Source organism: Microtus pennsylvanicus, chromosome 18 (assembly GCF_037038515.1).
Source record: "Microtus pennsylvanicus isolate mMicPen1 chromosome 18, mMicPen1.hap1, whole genome shotgun sequence".
In the NCBI taxonomy this organism is placed as follows: Eukaryota; Metazoa; Chordata; class Mammalia; order Rodentia; family Cricetidae; genus Microtus; species Microtus pennsylvanicus.
The window spans coordinates 14,770,116-14,783,550 of NC_134596.1; the positions used below are offsets into that span (position 1 = coordinate 14,770,116).

The 13,435-nt window shown below is 51.9% G+C and overlaps 1 protein-coding gene across 5 annotated transcripts in view; it reads left to right on the forward strand.

Annotated features, from left to right (window-relative positions):
* Positions 1-344: 344 nt before the first annotated feature.
* The window catches only part of Apba2 (amyloid beta precursor protein binding family A member 2), a 205,001-nt gene continuing 191,910 nt past the window's right edge, over positions 345-13,435 (forward strand). For 3 of the 5 annotated variants that reach the window (XM_075952872.1, XM_075952877.1, XM_075952873.1), the window contains exon 1: positions 345-504. The gene's annotated coding sequence lies outside the window, so the exon portion shown is untranslated. Of the gene's footprint in view, positions 505-2,833; positions 3,243-13,435 lie in introns of those variants that run through there. The other 2 variants (XM_075952875.1, XM_075952876.1) reach the window with 2 other exon arrangements.

The window sequence follows — 13,435 nt, forward strand, 5'->3', positions numbered from 1 at the left end:
GGAATCTGTGTGCTCCCTAGGGCTCCACAGCGACTCCTGGGGCCGGCCCCAGCCCGCGTCCCGAGGACCTAGGTCCCAGGTGGGCTCATCTGCCCGCCCCGCTGCTGTCCCCGCGCCGCTCCCGGAGGCGCCGCGCTTGGCGCTGAAGCATCTTTGTCTGCGCTCTGCGCGGTCGCGCGGTCCTGAATCTCTTGAATCCCTAGGGTCTCTCCGGAAAGCGTTTCCGTCCCCGGTGGCCGGGTGCTGGAGGAGTGGGGGGCGGCCGGTGTGGCAGCGGCGAGGGCGGTGTGGGTGCGGGTGCTCCCGGGCCGCGCCGCGTGCACCCGGCAGAGGCGGCCCTGCGTGCCGTGCGCGGCGTCCGGGGCGCGCCCGCCGCTATCCAGCTTCCCGGGCTCATTAGCAGTCTCGGTGTGCGGCTCGGCGCGGGCTCACAAAGAGCTGCGGCGGCGCCCCGCTCTCGGCCTCGCGGACCCAGTCACGGGTGGCGGCGCATCGCGGCAGCAGGTAAGTGGGGCCCGGGGCGTCCGAGTCCCCGTGACCACAGCCTGGGTTGCTCGGTTCCGCGCGGGGGCCGGGGCGCAATGGGGGGCGCGGATGCTGTAGTCCCAACGCTCCCTTTCGGACCCTCTAGGGTTCTGGAGCGGAGGAGGGGCATAGCGGACAGGACTGGCAGCCGCTGGGACCTGGGGGTGCTGCGGACCAGCGCCCCTCTCTCTCCGGACCCGCCGGACCCTTCCCATCACTGACCAGCGGCCGGGCGCGGCAGGGACCAGCTGGAGGCTCGGATATCAGGGGCTGGCGGTGCTGTGCCGAGAGGCTACCTGTCTCAGCCAGAGGAACTGGTCACTCACTTGGGTCCCCCTTCACTGGCCCGGCCGCTAGTGCATTCTGGGTGGGGGAAGCCGCTTGGTACTGATACTAAGTCCCTGTGCTGGGTATCAACTCCGCTTCCAGGCAACCGATCATTGATCTGTACCCCCGCCCCCTTTCCCTTTATAATGAGGCCCAGGGGGGAGAAACTCAGTTAAAAATTCCACACCCAGTATTCTCTGGGGGTGCAGTGGAGGGACATGCCCCTCGGCCTGGCTACTTCCTGTTGGCAGGTAGAGCCTGGCAAGGGGACTTGGGCATAGAGGATGAAGGCAAACATTGATCCCAGGTTCTCCAAGCTTTGTTTTTACACTGGACAGTATGGGCAGCAGGCCTTTATATACCAAAGCTGTGGGCAAACTTCCCCTGAGTATGGTAGGGATAGAAGCAGTACCAGTGGGTCTGTGCAGGGGCCTGTCCTGGCTGCAGGGTGCTGCAGATGGAACCTGCTAATCTTAGAATTTACTTTCGGAAGACTTTTAATTCTTTGATATCTATTTGTATATGACTTGACAGAGGCCAGACCGAAATCTGACTTTAAATGTAGCCAGTTCACTCTGGGCTTGTGCAGGGTGAAGTTCTTAAACCAGGCATATTATTCTTGGTCTTTCATCCCTGGGCTGGTTTGTCCCCAGTCTCTTAAGCCCCATGCCCCCCTTTATGGATACTGCTTACCTTCTGAGAAAGGATAGAGGTCTCAGAAACAAAGACCTGCAAGCTTTAAGGGCCCAAAGGAACAACTTTTTCTGAAGTACGCATCTGCAGGTGCCAAGAACCAATGGGCAATCTTTCTTAGGGTCAGGGTCTTTCCAGTGAGGTGAGTCGCGGGTTTCTTGGCCAGAAGCAGCCTGGAGGCAGGGGACTCGGGTTAGAGTGGCTGGACTACTTTGTCCTGCACTCTGATTGCTGGGTGGTCATAGTGGGCTGCAGAGGGTTTCCTGAGCTTCGGAGCTCTGGGACAGAGGGAGGGAGGGCAACAGACTTGGAATCGTCAGGGACTTAGAGCAACATAGAAGGCAGTAGGGGATAACTGGAACTGTCTGTTTGTGAGCTGTTCTGTGGACACCACCAGCCTTAGTAGGCTTGCCCTTGGGGAAGTTTCTGAGCTAGGTATAGCAATGCACCACCCTCAGGCTCTCCTCATCCGTGTGGCGTCAGGGACCATGCAGCTTCCTCCCACTGCTGCCTTTCCCCTTCTAGGGGACTGGACTCCACTGAATCGGATGGTTGGTGAGTAGGCGTGAGCCGGACTTGTTCCTTGCTGGAAGGAGCTGTCATCGAAGACCTTAGCTTCTCGTTGTATTCCTCTTTCCCTTGAGAGGCAGCACCAGGTCTGAGTGGTAGCTTGTTATCCAGTTTGCATCAGTATCCCTATGATAGTTCTGAAGTACACCCCAATGGTTTTTTTTTTAATTATTGAATAAAATATTAGTTTCACACTAATAATCGGTGGGGATGGTTTGTGAAATGGAGGTGCATAAATATGCAATTCGCCAACTAAGCTAAGAAATGCTAGATAAAAATAAAAGATAATTGTAAAAGACACCAATCACACCCCTGGAGGCTGAGAGGGAGTGTTAAAACACCTTGACTTTTCCTAGACAAAACTGAGGAACTCAGAGGAAAAACATCTGGTAGCGAAGCTGGCATCAACCAGGGCTTTGCTTAGGTTGGGCAGAGGTCGCTGAGGCCTGTGGGAGGGGCAGAATGGGGGTAGTACGCAGACACAGAGGAATCTTCTAGCCCTCAACTTATTCCTCATGTTTTTCTCTTATCTCGGCCATGAATCTGTGGCTTAACAGGTGAGGGTCTCCAAAGATACCACTGCGTTCTTCCCCATCCTAGGAAGATATGGGTGTGGAGGTCCTACACAGCCCTCACTGCCCTTATAGTCTGTGCCCCGGGTACGGTAACAGCCTGGGCCGTGTGTTCTCTTTTCCTGTTTCAAGTTCCTTGTCTTATTGGTGGCCACAAGGATGAGAGACATGTAAGTCACTGGTGGAGCGCCGTGTGACCGCCGGTTGGCGGGTAGGCATTCCTGCCATAGGTTACCCTTGAGACAGTGGCCCCCATGGGGCAGGGGCCAGCATGGTGCTTACTCATTCCCTTGGAGGATGGCTGAGTGACAGCTCTGAGAGGGGAATCTCGCCTCCATCTCCTCCTAGTCTGTGCCTCACCCACCAGCTGGGCCAGGGCCAGCAGGAGTCTCCAAGCAGCCTGCTGTCACAGGCTGAGTCAGCATCATGGGCACTGGCTTCTCGCCTCTCCTGCAGCTGGTCCTCACTCTGTCCCTGTCTGGACCTTCAAAGGAGCCCGAGGAGAACAACACCCTCAAGGTCAGAGTGTCAGGCTCTGTGACACTTCACTCATTGGTGGGTATTACAGATGGACAACCCCATCTGTGCAGGTTAGGGGTGTGTGTGTGTGTGTGTGTGTGTGTGTGTGTGTGTGTGTGTTTGGGCACATACATGCTACAGAGTAAGAGGTCAGAGGACAACAATTTATGGGAATTGATTCTGACCTTCTACTATGTGGGTCCTGGGGGATGAACTTAGCTCACCAGGCTTGGTAGCATGTGCCTTTACTTGCTAAGATGGCTTCCTGGTCCTGATTATGCTTTCTGTGCTGGCCCCGGGGTTTCCTAGGGTTGGATTTTGAGACTGGTCGTTGATCAGTTGGGGGCAATGCTGGTCTATCTCACTGTCCTAAGTGGTTAGTGATTCCCCACTGCCTACTCCACACCTGCATTCTTGACCTGATTTCCATAGTTTTCTTTCCCTAAGGGTGATCCTTCAAGGCTTCCCAGGCTGCTGGCAGACAGCCCTTACCTGATTTGCCTTTGTTTTTGCCACCCAGTCTGTCACAGTCTACTACCTTGGTCTAAGCAGTAGTCTCCGTCCTTGAAGGTTCCAGCTAAGGTGGGCTCCTTCTCTCTTATCCCTTTGATCTCAAACTGTTGGACTTGATTGAGATCATGCCTCTGGGCATTTTCATCTGCTTCCTGGCCTCCTCGGATGCCTGCCTGACTTGCTCCATCATTTATTCCATTGTCTGTTCATACACCAGCTCCCTGACCACCCTCCATGCATTGGAATCACTTCCCCATCGTTAATGCAGCTTTGTGTCTTCTTAGCACCGAATACCCAGTCTTTCTCTCTCTCTCTCTCTCTCTCTCTCTCTCTCTCTCTCTCTCTCTCTCTCTCTCTCTGACACACACACACACACACACGCACACACTCACATGCACACACATATATTGCTCACTGTTTATTGTCTGCCTCTTACTACAGGAATGTAAAGACTGTTGACTTCTGTATCCCCAGCATCCAGAGTTGTGCCTGGCACACAGTAGATCCTCAGTGCTCTCGTGGTGTGAATGGCTGACTGGACCCCAGAGGCATCATTATCTTTGCCTTTCCCTACAAACTAGGGCTGGAACCAAGACATCTTCACACTTGGACCTTGAAACCTAGTGCAGAACCTTGAGGTCGGTGACAGGGAGGACAGAGCCACACAGTACTGCACTGTGGTTTGTGGAGACCGGAAGGGAATATGCTGGTGAGGCTAATCCAGCCCACAGCATGGTCTTCTGGCTTCCCACTGAAAAGGCTTTTGAATTTTTACTGGCCTAGATTGTATTCAGTCAGGCAGGCCCAGCTACCAGAGGTTCCCTTCTCCTCCATCTGGATGTTTCTTTCCTTTTTCTTTTTTCTCTAATATGTTATTCTGTTCCTCATCACTCTTTGTTACATTTTAATGCACTCTGTGTGTGTGCACACACGCGTGTGTGCTCACGCATACACATGCATATTCACCTGTGTTGAGGTTAGAGGGACAACTTGGGGCAGACTTTCTTTCTACCTGGGTCTATGAATCAGGTTACTTAGTGGCAAGTGCCCCGATTATCTGAGTGATCTTGTGCACACCCCTGCCCCCACTGGATGTTTCTAAACCTGTCTTGTACCTCACATCAGACCCAGTGTCTCAAGGACGGTCAGTTTTTGCTTGTCCGTTCTGGTCAGTTCTCCCTGTTGGAAGCCTTCTTTTGCCTAACTCCACCGCCTGTCTGGCCTGGTCGTGCAAGTTGCCCCGGTTTCCTGCGGGAGGAAGGGGAGGTGGGAAGAGGGGGTGGGATCTAGAATAACAATGACTCCAGCCTGGCTGTGCCACTGTCCCTGGGGTCCTGTGCAAGTTGTTTGCCTTGGAACCTTTCTCGCTCTATCTAAAGTTGTTTTGAGGCACAAGTGAAAGTCAATACTGAATTGATGCAAGAGTCTGTTATGATAGCGGTGGCTTCAAGGGGTGCCTGTGTGGCTTCAGGCTGATTGTGGCTTTTTCTGTTTTGCTTGAGAGGTGAGCCTAGCATAGATGCTTCCGGAACGCTGCAGTGCCCTTCCAAAGTAAGATACGGCTGTTGTTTTGTGACTGAAAGAGCAAACAAGAATGATAAAAGGATGTGGTTTGGTTACAACAGAACACTCCAGCATCTGAAGACAGTTTGGTGGAGAAACCAGTGGAAGCAACTCCACACTAGATGACTCTGTGCTGAGCCCTGGTTCACTGTGTTTCCTGATTTAAATGGCTTCCCTTCTCACTGGAGGTGGCTGGTCTTGTCTTACGCTGCAGCTGAGAGGCTGAGGACCAGGAAGCTGGCATTGGCCTGAGGGAGTGTAGGCACATCTCTTCCAGGTGTCCTTTGGGGGGAATCATTTCCTGAGGCATGTATTTATAAACTGGATGAGCCTGGCTAGGATTTGGGATCCCCCACCTCCAAAGCACATATGGTTAGTTTGCAGCGTGCGCTTGGACTATCTGTTGCCTGACGGCTGGGGGTCAAGTGCCATGGAGATTAGGGAGGGGGCTGGGGACCATTCTGAACAGCTGCTATTGCTGGGGCCCTAGGTGTTCTCCATTTTACACTTTAAGCGAGCATGGATTATTAGCATTTCTGGTCTCTAGATAGAGAGACGTGCTTGGTTAGGAACCATTCAACCACTTCTGAACAAACCCTAGTTAGTAAATGCAACAAGGAGGGTAATGCCGGCCTTAGAATTCCCAGTTGATGTGAGTGCTTATATATGTGTATTTATGTATGCAGATGCTTTATTTTTGTTTCATTTGTTTGGTTTTATATTCCTGAAATTGATTCCCAGCAAGGGAGTGCTAAATATGAATGACTCTGAACTGTTGTGTGTATTGTTAATTTTAATATCTATATATCTCTATATATAGATGTAGATATATAGTTTATGGTTTTCCCCAGTTGGTTCGATTAGCAATCTTCTTGAGAAACTCATTGTTTCCCAAAAAGGAGAACCATCAATTGAGTGAGCGCATGCATTTAGGAATGATGGATTTCTCAGGTCTCTGTGACGGCAAGTGTGTGCATTGTTCACATAAAACACAGTTTATGTTTTTAGGTCTTTTGGTGTAGTAAGTGAGCCATGTGCTGTAACATCTGTCCATGTTCTCCAAAGCTGCTGACAGCTGTCACGGGCTGGGTGGAGCAGAGGGAGACGTGTGTGTGAGAAGTTGGGAACTCAGGAAAGTGGGCTTACCCTCCAGCAGCTGCGGGCTGTCTTCGGTCCAGTGTGACTAGGCTTGTCCCGAGAAGGGCATGCACATCTATCTGCCCGCTGTCCTCCCTAGCTAGAGTGACAGCGAGGAACAAGTAGAATCTGGATGTTTTAACACATTCCTCAGTCAGTATGGTCACAGATGGGGTGTGCACGTGCAGGTGTGTGTACACGTGTGTGTTACCTCTAATCTGCCTGCTATGTCTCAGGTAACTGGTGTCATGGGAACCATAGCTGGGTATGGTTCTGGTTCTGGCTGGTGACCGTGATAGCTACTGTTTGATTGATGGATGGGCAGACTGATTCTGGCTGTTGGTCCTAGATATATCTTGTGCCCCAGAGGCAGGAGTGAGTCTGTCTTGGCATCTGTTTCTCCAGGGAATGGCACCGGGTATGGTCAGTTTTCTTAACCCATATCCCGGCATGCTTCACTTTGTGGTAAAGATTTCCCTGGGAACATTTTTCTCTTTTGAGTGCCAGGGCATTAATCTCTCTCTCTCTCTCTCTCTCTCTCTCTCTCTCTCTCTCTCTCTCTCTCTCTCTCTCCCTCCCTCCCTCCCTCCCTCTCCCTCTCCCTCCCTTTCTCTTTCTCTCTCTGTATGTGTTGGAAGGGGGGCTGCCATTAGTTTTGGGGCCCCATCTTTGTGATGTTTTGGGTTGGAAACTGCCAATCTTGACTTACTCTTGAGAATTAGCAGATTTTAGCTTTGAAATTAATTCCACTTTTATTGAGTACTAATTTTCCTCTTGATCACAGTCAGATCTTTGCTTCATTAGCTGCACTTGGATTTGCTGTTCTTCAGGGCAGCGTCACCTCAGCTTACATTGATCCCACGTGGAGGGATGCTTTTTGTTTGTTTTTGTTTTCTTAAGACAGGGTTTCCGCGGTGTTGCTTTGGAACCTGTCCTGGAACTCGCTCAGTAGACCAGACTGGCCTTGAACTCACAGAGATCCTCCTGCCTCCGCCTCCCCAGTGCTGGGATTAAAGGCGTGCACCACTATCACTCAGCATGGTGGGCTGGTTTGAGAGAGCCTGTCCTGACAATGTTCCCTGCCCTATGCTTTGTGAAACCATGCCTTTAGTCCATGTATATGTTTTATCCATCATATATGATATTTATTTAGTTAAAGGAAGTGAGGGGTAGAGAGGTTTCTGGGCATTTAAAAGGGAGCCCCTGATCTAGCCATTATCAGTCACAGATACAGATACAGATACAGATACAGATACAGATACAGATACAGATACAGGGACTTGTCAATGCTCAAATTGAGGAGTCAATTGAGGAGTCAAATGCTTTAGTTGTCCCTAGTTCCTTCGCTGAGGGCTCCATCCATCCATCCATCCATCCATCCATCCATGTATCCAACCAGTCATCTATCCATCCACCATCCACCCACCCATCCATTCATCCATCTATCCATCCATCTATGTATCCATCTATTCATGCATGCATGCATGCATCCATCCATGTATCCATCCATCCATTCACCCATCTATCCACCCATCCATCCATTCATCCATCCATCCATCCACCCACCCATCCACCCATCCATTCATCCATGTATCCATCCATCCATCCATCCATCCATCCATCCATCCATCCATGTATCCATCCACCCATCCATTCACTCAATTTTCTGAGTACTTGCTGATTCTGTCCTCCCTGTTCCCTATTTAGAGCTGGGTGAAGTTGGCACAGGGTGGATTGGGTGAGGCTGCTGGAGAGTGTCTCATGGTACCAGAGCTTGGTCCTAGTTTTAGATCCAAGCTCTTCCCTGGAAAGCACAAGCTGGGAGGTGTGAGAGCGCCAGGGCTGGTGGGAGTGTTCACAGACCTCCTTCGTGAGAAGGGGCCGAACTTGCCCTTTCAGAGCAGAGGGCCATCCTTCATGGGGAATCCAGGGCACAGGGAGAGCCCAGTGCTCTGGCATTAGGATTATATAGTCTGTGTAGGTTGGGGCCCAGATAGATGCACAATGTTTATGGCCCCTGACTGCCTTGGGTGGTCCTGAAGGGTTGGGAACAGAGCAGGTAGAGTGATGATAATACAGGCTGTAGTGGACTTTCTGAAACCATGCTTCTGGACCAGAGAGAGAGCAGGATCATGGGTAACGGCCACATTCACAGGTGAGATGACGCACAGAGGGACACAGGGGGAGAATAGGGGTCATTTAGGGACATAGAACCCTGTTGAGGTTACCAAGTGGGGTTTTTTGAGGATATCGGAGAGGGTTGACCAGGAGCCCCCACCCTTCCCAGGGTGCTCTTGCAGGAGGCCATGGCAGCCTGAGTCCCAGACTCACGAGCACGGATGTTTAATTTCACCCTTTAGAGATTTATAGGCTTGCTAGATTAAATTGCCCCTGCGCTTCTACAGGCACGACAAGATCTGTGACAAACCATACATCACGTTATTAATTTGCTCACGTAGAGTTAACCTGTGCAGCTGAGCTTGACTTACTCTAGGCTGTTCCCAGGCCCTGGGAAATAAATGTTTCCAGTTGTCTGCTAAGAGAAGGTGGCTCTTGGGACAGACTTGGCGTGGGACATATAAGCCTCACCGTCTTTGTCTGCACACAGTCAGCCTTCGCTTAGCTGGGATACAGGTCACTATTTCCCAGGCTCCCAGTAGCTTTCTGGTTGCTGCTGCTGTGTCTGGACTGGCCATGGTACAGGCTTGAGGCAGGGCAGGGCAGAGCTGTGGGTAGTGGTCAGATACCCTGAGACCCTCTGCTGGGTAGGAGCTGGATTTCCAACCTTAACACCATGGCAGGCAGTAAGAAGATATGAGTACCCTTGTTTTAGCCCAGAGACCCAAGGGCTACAGCGTTCACTTCCCCTATCCCTTCATTTTCCGATAGGATGAAGCAGCCTTTATTCTCTTGGGGCTGATGGGTCAGGAACGGCTCTTCCTCCAGTATGCCAGGTGTCAGCAGAGGTACCCATCTTCGGAAATGCAGCAGCCTGTTGTATTCTTTGGCTCAGGGTTGAGGAGTAGGGTCAATGGGGGCGTGTTCTTTCCCATGAGGCTCGTGATTTGCTTGGCACCCTTCATGGCCTCTTTTATTCCCAGGCACCACAGCTGGGAGTGGGCTGCTGGTGGTTAGAAACCATGACTTGAAAGGGGAGGTGCGCCATGATTGCGGTGGGGGCACCCTGTGTGCAGACCATTCCACCATCTAGATGACTTTATCAGACACCAGGGCTTTATGCCGTGGTTCATATTGACTAAGTCTCCAGTCCACCCTCTTACACAGCATGGTGTAGATAATGTCTCACCAGCCACAAGATAACTGTTTTACTGACGTTACTGCCTTGCTGTGCCCACATGGGGGTAATTGTAGTGGGTCTATGTCGTGCTGACTTGGTCCACCAAGGCTGTGGAACCGAAGACGACCCACAGAATTTACACGGGTCTGGAAATGCAAGCAGAACTTACTCTCTTGGTGGCCACCCCTTACCTGGGCAAAATTAGCTTTGACTTTCGGGTTCAGGTGGACTTTTGTCCTGTCCACCCAGTTTCCCACAGTGACGAGTGTGATGTCATTCCCATCCTTATTGGAAGCTATTCAAGCTGCCAGAGACATTTTCTAGAGTTAGTACTATCTGATTGCCTGGACCTTACATTCCAGACCTTGGCACCTTGGTTCTTTTGTTTCTTTTTCACACACATTTTTAGTGGAATATATTTTCACAAATACTTAAAAATCCAACAATGCACTGTGTAATCTACAAGAAAAAAGGCGGAGGACCACACAGGGATAATGATAGAGGACACTATGTGTGCATGCTTGCGCACGCGTGCACGCACGCGCGCGCGCGCGCGCGCGCGCACACACACACACACACCCCAATATACAGGCAAAAAGGTTCTGAACTCTGCCCAGCCATAAGGGAGATGCAAAGCAAATCATAACTGTAATACACCCCACATCCACCAGGCTAGCTCTGATCAAAAGCAGGCAGTGACAGGCCGTCAAGCAACTGGAATTCTAGCTGCTGACTAGGTATAAATCCTCACAGCTGCCCAAGGGAGGCGCCTAACAGAACCAGCTAAACTCACATGTTAGCTTCACGAGCCATCTCAGTCCAGCAGAGGTGAAGTGTGTACAAGGGCCCCGAACACTTTGGTGTCCTAGTCCTGTGGATGCCTCCTTCAGTCGCTTCCAACCTGATTAGGAATTTGTAGATGAGAACATCCCGGTTTCTCTGGCAAGGCCCTGAATACCACTCTAAGGGTCCTTATAGGAGAGTCAGCAGGAGACTGACCACTGAAAGAAAAGGGCGACACGCCCACGGAGCCAGAGATTCCTCCGATGCAGCTGCAAGAGACTGGATGGTGCAAGGGACAAAGTGCTCCCAGGAGCCTTCCGTAGAGGTCCCGGCCCTGCTGACATCTTAATGTCCATCTGTTAAAACAGCAAGAGCTGTGAGAATGTAACATGTGCTTTTGGGCACTCAGTTCTGTGAGGGTTTTTAATAGCAGTCACAGGAAACTAATCCAGCGGCCAGGAGACACACCCAGGTGTCCACAGATGCATGGCGGTGATTGCCAGCCTGCAAGCAAGCCAGATAATCATCGCAGAAGAACGGGTGAGGACGCCGAGTTTCTTCTCACCCAGAATACAGCACAGCAAGCAGGGAGTGGAGACTAATGTGGGTGCCGTGGGACAGATGCGTCTCCCCAGGAGGTTGAGAACGTCCTGGTGGTATGTGGCATTCTACATGACATTCAACGGCAGGCAACTTCATCCATGTCAGGTGCTGCCCTTGCAGGTGGCAAGTAGAAGTCACATAGGATGGAAAAGGACCTCCTTCAGGGGCTGATAATCTTCCCTTTATGGTGTAGAACTTTCTGTCGACATGCAGTATTCAATGAGAAGCTTTAAGTAGAGCAGTACACTGCTTTGACTTTTCCTGGAGAATTTTAGTTGACTGACTGCTGGATTATTTGACTGCTGGAATGATGGTGTTTAATGAGAGATAATTATCATTTTCCAGTACAATGAATGCTCACTCCTCTATAGACATAACAGTATTTTGAGAATGCAATCAAGGTAAGCAGACCCAAGCAGCATGCTGAGAACCTTCTAGATTTAGTTGGTATGAATATGTAACTTAGATAATATGAGCTTTTCTTCCTGCACATAGCAAAAGTTTTGGTTTGATGGGTATCCTCCAAAGACCGTTTTTTTTGTTGTTGTTTGTTTTGTTTTGTTGATTTATTTTTAAGAGAACCAGATTCAATTAACCTAAATGTCAAAGCATCATAGTGGTTTTATTGAGCTGGGAATCGAAGGGCTTGAAGAAGAGTAACAGGTAGGCAATGCATGGACGGACAGCTCCTGAGGGTCAGCCCACATCCTTGCAGTCTGGGAATCCTAGCCTGAGGTTCCCTTTACACAAGGGCCTCCTGATCCCCAGAGTTGCTGGCCCTCTTTGTGTCTGTCTCTCCCTGGTGTGACCACAGCACCAGGGGATAGCCAGGCTCTGGGTCAGGATGGTAGCAGAAACCATTTCCTGAGTGTGAGCCCATGGTGCGAGGCTTTGTGAATTCACTTCCTGGTAGTGGCAGCACTGAAGGAACCTTCAGGAAATGTGCCACCACCCTCTTAGGTGCTCCACAGGGTCTCGGGTCAGTCCTGGATACAGACTCTGGGTTGATGTCCCCCACATTTCTTTCAGATGAGCTCCCATGTGTCCCTTAGTTGACCCTTTCCAGCTGCCTTGACATTGTGCCGCTGTGGTGATGTCGCTGCGGTGTGTGCGGTGACGCTGTGGCTGTGGTGATGCTGTGATTGTGGTGTGGCTGTGGTGACACTGACTATGGTGACCCTGTGGCTATGGTGATGCTGTGACTGGTGTGTCTGGTGACACTGGCTGTAGTGACGCTGTGTCTGTGGTGACGCTGTGGTGACGCTGTGTCTGTGGTGACGCTGTGTCTGTGGTGACGCTGTGTCTGTGGTGACGCTGTGTCTGTGGTGACGCTGTGACTGTGGTGACGCTGTGACTGTGGTGACGCTGTGGCTGTGGTGACGCTGTGTCTGCGGTGACGCTGTGTCTGCGGTGACGCTGTGACTGTGGTGACGCTGTGACTGCGGTGACGCCGTGACTGCGGTGACGCCGTGTCTGCGGTGACGCCGTGTCTGTGGTGACGCCGTGTCTGTGGTGACGCCGTGTCTGCGGTGACACCGTGTCTGCGGTGACGCTGTGTCTGCGGTGACGCTGTGACTGCGGTGACGCTGTGACTGCGGTGACGCTGTGTCTGTGGTGACGCTGTGTCTGTGGTGACGCTGTGGCTGTGGTGACGCTGTGTCTGTGGTGACGCTGTGTCTGTGGTGACGCTGTGTCCGTGGTGACGCTGTGGCTGGTGTGGCGCTGTGTCTGTGGTGACGCTGTGGCTGGTGTGGCGCTGTGTCTGTGGTGATGCTGTGGCTGGTGTGGCTGTGGTGACGCTGTGGTGAGGCTGTGTCTGTGGTGACGCTGTGTCTGTGGTGACGCTGTGTCTGTGGTGACGCTGTGACTGTGGTGACGCCGTGACTGTGGTGACGCTGTGGCTGGTGTGGCGCTGTGTCTGTGGTGACGCCGTGGCTGCGGTGACGCCGTGGCTGTGGTGACGCCGTGGCTGTGGTGACGCTGTGTCTGTGGTGACGCTGTGACTGTAGTGACGCTGTGTCTGTGGTGACGCTGTGACTGTGGTGACGCTGTGACTGTGGTGACGCTGTGACTGTGGTGACGCTGTGACTGTGGTGACGCTGTGTCTGTGGTGACAGCTGTGACTGTGGTGACGCTGTGTCTGTGGTGACGCTGTGACTGTGGTGACGCTGTGACTGTGGTGACGCTGTGTCTGTGGTGACGCTGTGACTGTGGTGACGCTGTGACTGTGGTGACGCTGTGACTGTGGTGACGCTGTGACTGTGGTGACGCTGTGTCTGTGGTGACAGCTGTGACTGTGGTGACGCTGTGTCTGTGGTGACGCTGTGACTGT